This window comes from Corythoichthys intestinalis, chromosome 6 (assembly GCF_030265065.1).
Source record: "Corythoichthys intestinalis isolate RoL2023-P3 chromosome 6, ASM3026506v1, whole genome shotgun sequence".
Taxonomy (NCBI): domain Eukaryota; kingdom Metazoa; phylum Chordata; class Actinopteri; order Syngnathiformes; family Syngnathidae; genus Corythoichthys; species Corythoichthys intestinalis.
This window is the reverse complement of record NC_080400.1, coordinates 46164129-46171539: the sequence shown is the minus strand read 5'-3', so window position 1 is coordinate 46171539 and position 7411 is coordinate 46164129.

Below are 7411 nucleotides of genomic sequence, written 5' to 3'. Positions count from 1 at the left end.
AAATCACAGTGCTTGATTTTTAAATAATTTATTTCCAAATTAGAGTGGTAAATAAGTATTTGGTCACCTACAAACATGCAAGATTTCTGGCTGTCAAAGAGGTCTACTGTAACTTCTTCTAACGAGGTCTAACGAGGCTCCACTCGTTACCTGTATTAATGGCACCTGTTTTAACTCATTATCGGTATAAAAGACATCTGTCTACAACCTCAGTCAGTCACACTCCTAACTCCGCAATGGCCAAGACCAAAGAGCTGTCGAAGGACACCAGAGACAAAATTGTAGACCTGCACCAGGCTGGGAAGACTGAATCTGCAATAGGTAAAACGCTTGTGTGGGAGCAATTATTAGAAAATGGAAGACATACAAGACCACTGATAATCTCCCTTGATCTGGGGCTCCATGCAAGATCTCACCCCGTGGCGTCAAAATGATAACAAGAACGGTGAGCAAAAATCCCAGAACCACATGGGGGGACCTAGTGAATGGCCTACAAAGAGCTGGGACCACAGTAACAAAGGCTACTATCAGTAACACAATGCGCCGCCAGGGACTCAAATCCTGCACTGCCAGACGTGTCCCCCTGCTGAAGCCAGTACACGTCCAGGCCCGTCTGCAGTTCGCTAGAGAGCATTTGAACGATTCAGTAGAGGACTGGGAGAATGTGCTATGGTCAGATGAAACCAAAATAGAACTTTTTGGTAGAAACACAGGTTCTCGTGTTTGGAGGAGAAAAAATACTGAATTGCATCCGAAGAACACCATACCCACTGCGAAGCATGCGGGTGGAAACATCATGCTTTGGGGCTGTTTTTCTGCAAAGGGACCAGGATGACTGATCTGTGTAAAGGAAAGAATGAATGGGGCCATGTATCGAGAGATTTTGAGTAAAAATCTCCTTCCATCAGCAAGGGCATTGAAGATGAGACATGGCTGGGTCTTTCAGCATGACAATGATCCCAAACACACAGCCCGGGCAACAAAGGAGTGGCTTCGTAAGAAGTATTTCAAGGTCCTGGAGTGGCCTAGCCAGTCTCCAGATCTCAACCCCATAGAAAATCTATGGAGGGAGTTGAAAGTCCGTGTTGCCCAAGGACAAGCCCCAAAACATCACTGCTCTAGAGGAGATCTGCATGGAGGAATGGGCCAAAATACCAGCAACAGTCTGTGAAAAGCTTGTGAAGAGTTACAGAAAACATTTGGCCTCCGTTATTGCCAACAAAAGGTACATAACAAAGTATTGAGATGAACTTTTGGTGTTGACCAAATACTTTTTTTCCACCATGATTTGCAAATAAATTATTTAAAAATCAAACAATGTGATCTTCTGGATTTTTTCCCACATTCTGTCTCTCATGGTTGAAGTTTACCTATGTTGACAATTACAGGCCTCTTTAATATTTTCAAGTGGGAGAACTTGCACAATTAGTGGTTGACTAAATACTGTACTTATTTGCCCCACTGTACATCTCATCTAAAATATGATCATGTTTACTTGAAACCCAAATTAGGGCAGAAATTAATGGCTATTGAATGGAGGATAGTTCCTTTGTGCGCTCATTACACAGTGGTATGGTAGAAAACAAATAAGAAATTCATTAATGGACTGGGGTTTGCTGTACTTAATCTGAATACCGGTAATTGTTTTCGTTCATGCTCGGTACTTTGTCAAATATACTGCAGATTTTTGCATCTCGTGAAGTAAAAAATTCTCAATTTGTTCTGATGAAAATGCATACAGGAAAAGCATATTTAACTTATCTTTTAGTCATTCAGACTCATCACACTCTTTGCAACACCAAAGTTGATATGATTGATCTCACGATCACATATTCTTGCACCCGAGTCACCTGATTGTGAGAATCTACTGATACCAAGTCTCGATCTAATACCGAAAAAAAAGTTGTTTTTTTGTAAATAAAATTTCCCAAAAAGTTACATAACTGTACTATTTACAGTACTTCCTCTTCCTCTTTTTCTTGGGAGTGTTGCGAGGTAAAAAAACAGTGTTATTAATAACGCATTTTTTTGTAACACGTTACTGTAATGTGATTACTTTCTTTTGTAACAAGTAATCTAACGCGTTCATTTTTCCAAACCATTGATCAGATTAAAGTTAGTTTCCTTTGTGTCTGTGAATAGTATAGAATAGAATAGAATAGAATAGAATAGAATAGAATAGAATAGAATAGAATAGAATAGAATAGAATCTTTGTTGTCATCATACATTTGTACAATGAAATTGTGGTGCATCTCCCTTTACAGTGCAGGATAACTGTGTGAATCTTCCAAGACCATTCAGTTCCATCTTTTGAAGCTTTGTTTTCCAACTCTGATTTGTCCAGATTGTCAAGGTATTTGTATAGCTCTTTCAGTGCAGGCTTGGCTCCCACAAAGTTTGACCCTGGATCAGACCATAGCTTTTTGGGGTGTCCTCTAAGTGCAGTAAACCTTTGGTAGGCTAGCAGGAAACCTTCAGACGACTGATCACTGACGACATCTGTGTGGATGGCCCTTGATGCCATACAGCAGAATACTATGCCCCATACTTTCAGCTTTACTCTTTTTCGCACTTCATCTTTAGACCAAAAAGGTCTAAGGTGGTGTATTCAAAGGGGTTGGCAGGGTTTTTCCTCACAGGAGGTTGGTCACCGATTTGCTGTTGACATGTCTTTGCTTTGTTCTTTCTGCAGGTTACGCAGCTGTCAACAATCTGCTTAGCATGTCTTCGACTTTTGATTACCCAGGCTTTGTTCCTTATTCTCAGAAGTGTTCCAGCAATTCCCTCGTGGTTGACTTTGTGGGCTTCTCTGGCAAGTAGGAAGGAAATCCAATGTTTGAATGGGAGGATTGAAACCTTTGATTGTTTTGAAACCTGGCCTCACTTTTTCTTGCTGTTCATTCTTATTGGCCTAGCCTCTGGTTGTAATGGCTGCAAAGGACTTTCTTTGGAGTTTGTCCACATTTTCTTTGGCATGAGCTGCAACATCTCCGGGCGATTTAATCGGCCACTGTATCCTCAGCTGAACTTCCCCTTGTCATAATGTCAGTGATGTTAAGTTCACCAGGTACCCACCACCAGTTGGATGCAGGCGTGGACTTTTGGATCTCGCCAACACGGTTAGCAAAGAAACTTTGGTAACCATAGCTGTCTCTTTGGATGCCTCCCAGCACCGTCTGACTGTCCCAAGGTGAAACCACTGCTCCACTTGCATCCTTGCATGCTCCTCAAAATACTTGCGAAGTCTGGCTGCAAACACTGCTCCGCGGATTTCAGATTTGATGGCTTTGCCTTTTTGATCTAGTGGTGTTGGTTTTGCTTTTGCCTCTACAAAGCGGACTTCAATGCAACTCGCTGTGTGCTACCAAAGCTACAGCACTGCACCATATGTAAACTGCTGTATTTCAAGCCAAAACAACTGTTGTGTTTGACAGAACAATATGTCTATATGCTGCCATAGCAGATTCATGGCGCATTAAGCATGAACTATTTTCAATTTGTCCGTTTTACCTTGGAAACCCCCGTTTACAGACGTCGCGCAACTGCTTTTGTTTCAACCCAGCCATAAAACGAAGGTAATTGATTTTATTTTTATTGTTCAAAATGTCTGTCATTTTTAGCTTTGAATCATTAATCAATGTCTAATATTTTGTTAAAAAAAAAAAAAAAAAAAAACGACTTAAAAAAATTATTCACTCGCATATTTTAAACTTTTAAACAAATGCAAAAAGCACTTTGGACCTCTGAGGAACAGTCCAGTGCTGCTTCTCTGTTGCCCAGGTCAGGCTTTCTGCCGCTGTTTCACACACGCCTGTGCACGGTGGCTCTGGATGTTTCTACTTCATAATCAGTCCACTGTTTCTGCAGATCCCCCAAGGTATGGAATCGGCCTTTCTCCACAATCTTTCTCAGGGTGCGGTCACCTCTTCTGGTTGTGCAGCGTTTCCTGCCACACTTTTTCCTTCCCACAGACTGAGGTGCCTTGATACAGCACTCTGGGAACAGCCTATTCACTCAGAAATTTGTTTCCTTGTCTTAGCCTCTTGCTTGAGGGTGTCAATGATGGCCTTCTGGACAGCAGTCAGGTCGGCAGTCTTGCCCGTGATTGCGGTTTTGATTAATGAACCAGGCTGGGAGTTTTTTAAAGCCTCAGGAATTTTTCGCAGGAGTTTTGTGGTAATTCGTTGATTCATATGATTTGGTTAGTAGCTTCTTTAGAGTACCTTTTCATGATATGCTAATTTTTTGAGATAGGGATTTTTGGTTTTTCTTGACTTTTTTGCCAAAATCATCAATATTAAAACAATAAAAGGCTTGAACTACTTCAGTTGTGTGTAATGAATCTAAAATATATCAAAGACTAATGTTTATCAGTGCATTACAGAAAATAATAAACTTTATCACAATATGCAAATTTTTTGAGAAGGAATAGTATATGTGTGTTACTATTTTGTTTTTGCCTCATGATGTATGTAAAATGAATATTGTAGTCATGTACGAAGAGCACTTTGGATAGAAAATTCTGGAAAGGTGTTCGCAACGTGTTCATTTCCATGGTAACCGCTCACAGTTACTTCCTGTTTTGGTCTCGAGTCACACGCGCTAAGTGTTTTCAGACTGAGAAAGGCGTGTGCCAACGCGGGGGCACATTCGAGCTGAGTGCAGCCACCTATTGAGATGTGCGAGGGAATGTTGATCTGTGTACATCAATGAATGAACGTATTTTTCCTTTATTCTGGAGGATTCCAGCGATTGGTTGGTCTCCCTACATGCGCGGCCGTTTCGTAGCTTTGCCGTTGCATTGTTTACATTATATTCGTGTTGCACATTAATGCCGTGAGGTGACGGGTTCATTTAGCATCTTGTGTTGTATGTCTGATTGAGTGTAAAGTGCTTAGTTGCCGCCACATTTTGTGGCCAAATTGACCGCGTACTTCCGGTTTGTGCGTGTGCATCTGCGCCCGCCCACAACTTTGTGTTTATTGCACTGTGTAATTTATTTGTGTGTTGTTGATTATTGTGCAGTCAATTTGCATTGTTTTACATTGGCACTGATATGCTGTTAACCCCAAAACCCTAACCCAAAATTCTGAATGTCTGACATTAGGCTTAATGTGCTTGTGACACGAAAAAGCATGTTTATTTCATAATACACGTGGTATTTTATGCTCCTGAATGAAATGGACTGTTTGGATGTGTGTGGAAGCGATCGCTATATTTATTTAGTTTTTTCAATCCAGCGCTATGAAAATGAGTGACTTCAGGCAACAGTCTCGAATTGAGAAAGAGGGCGCTGTGACATGTACGGAGGAAGGAGTCCTCTTCACTATACAGCCGTACTGTTGTATGAGAAGGACTAAGGATTCAGCTGATTTTGCGGATTAATACGTTTATTTTTTGCATCACGCCAGCCAAACGGCTGCAGAAAAATCTTGCTGTATGAGGGAGAGGCGTATGCGCCTTTTTGGGGTTTCAAAAGGTTCCCATTCACCGGCAGATATTAGCCAAAACAAGCCCTACTACTGTGGGACCATGGGACTTACAGTATGAGGAAGTGAGTAAACATCTTGTTTTGTATTATGTCAAATGCTAGGATCATTTTAATACGGAGGTGGCTTGCATTTTGTGGCTGAGATGCTCCTTATCCACTCCGCCTACGACCGGCAGCTTGTCGCGCATCCCCACGCTGGGTGAGCACTATACTCGGCTTTTGCCCTCTTGGTGTGCCCTGTGTTGCGTCAAATTTTCCACCCGATCAAAAATTGCAACTTTGTGTTAAAAATAGCTGCGAATACAACGATTACAAAGTAAACACTACAAACTTTCATTAAATAAAGGACTACTTACGTTTGATCATGGATAGGCATGTAAAAAGCTCTCCTCATACACATTAGTGCACATTAGCTGCACAACAACTGCAGCCGCCCTCCTCCACTGTTTACAACTGCGCCATGTAGTAAAGCATTATTTTGCCATATTCGTGTTGAACATTTGGCAGCTACACGCTCCTCCGACGTCGGCCGGTTTGTTCAGCAGTCATTGTCCAGCTGCTTCCTCGGCGAGCTCTTGTTTCCGTAGTAGCAGGGGAACGAGCTGCTTTCCGCCAGGCGGTTTGCCAATCGGCGAAGACAATCGACAACCCATGATCCAGGCTAGTTATGTGTGATTTTCCGCTTCAAAGGCTTCACACGGTTCAGGTTAGCATGTCGGCTGGCTGTCACGCCTCTTGGTTTGTTTACATTCTCCGAAGCCGGGGAAGGGAAATGACATAAGCCTGATTTATCCATCCATCCATCCATCCATTATCTTCCGCTTATTCCGGGGTCGGGTCGCGGGGGCAGCAGCTTCAGCAGGGAAGCCCAGACTTCCCTCTCCCCAGCCACTTCAGCCAGCTCCTCCGGCGGGATTCCAAGGCGTTCCCAGGCCAGCCGAGCGACATAGTCTCTCCAGCGTGTCCTGGGTCGACCCCGGGGCCTCCCGCCGGTGGGACATGCCCGGAACACCTCTCCAGGGAGGCGTCCAGGAGGCATCCGAACCAGATGCCCGAGCCACCTCAACTGGCTCCTCTCAACGCGGAGGAGTAGCGGCTCCCGGATGACCGAGCTTCTCACCCGATCTCTAAGGGAGAGCCCGGACACCCTGCGGAGGAAACTCATTTCGGCCGCTTGTATCCGTGATCTTGTTCTTTCGGTCACGACCCACAGCTCGTGACCATAGGTGAGGGTAGGAACGTAGATCGACCGGTAAATCGAGAGCTTCGCCTTTTGGCTCAGCTCCTTCTTCACCACAACGGACCGGTGCAGAGTCCGCATCACTGCAGACGCTGCTCCGATCCGCCTATCAATCTCCCGCTCCCTCCTACCCTCACTCGTGAACAAGACCCCAAGATACTTGAACTCCTCCACTTGGGGCAGGATCTCATCCCTGACCCGGAGAGGGCATGCCACCCTTTTCCGGCTGAGGACCATGGTCTCGGATTTGGAGGTGCTGATCTTCATCCCAACCGCTTCACACTCAGCTGCAAACCGCCCCAGTGAGAGTTGGAGGTCACGGCTTGATGAAGCCAACAGCACCACATCGTCTGCAAAAAGCAGAGATGCAATGCTGAGGCCACCAAACCGGACACCCTCAACGCTTCGGCTGCACCTAGAAATTCTGTCCATAAAAATTATGAACAGAATCGGTGACAAAGGGCAGCCTTGGCGGAGTCCAATCCTCACTGGGAACGAATTCGACTTACTGCCGGCAATGCGGACCAGACTCTGACACCGGTCGTACAGGGACCGAACAGCCCTTACCAAGGGGCTCGGCACCCCGTACTCCCGGAGCACCCTCCACAGGACTCCCCTAGGCACACGGTCGAACGCCCTCTCCAAATCCACAAAACACATGTAGACTGGTTGGGCGAAC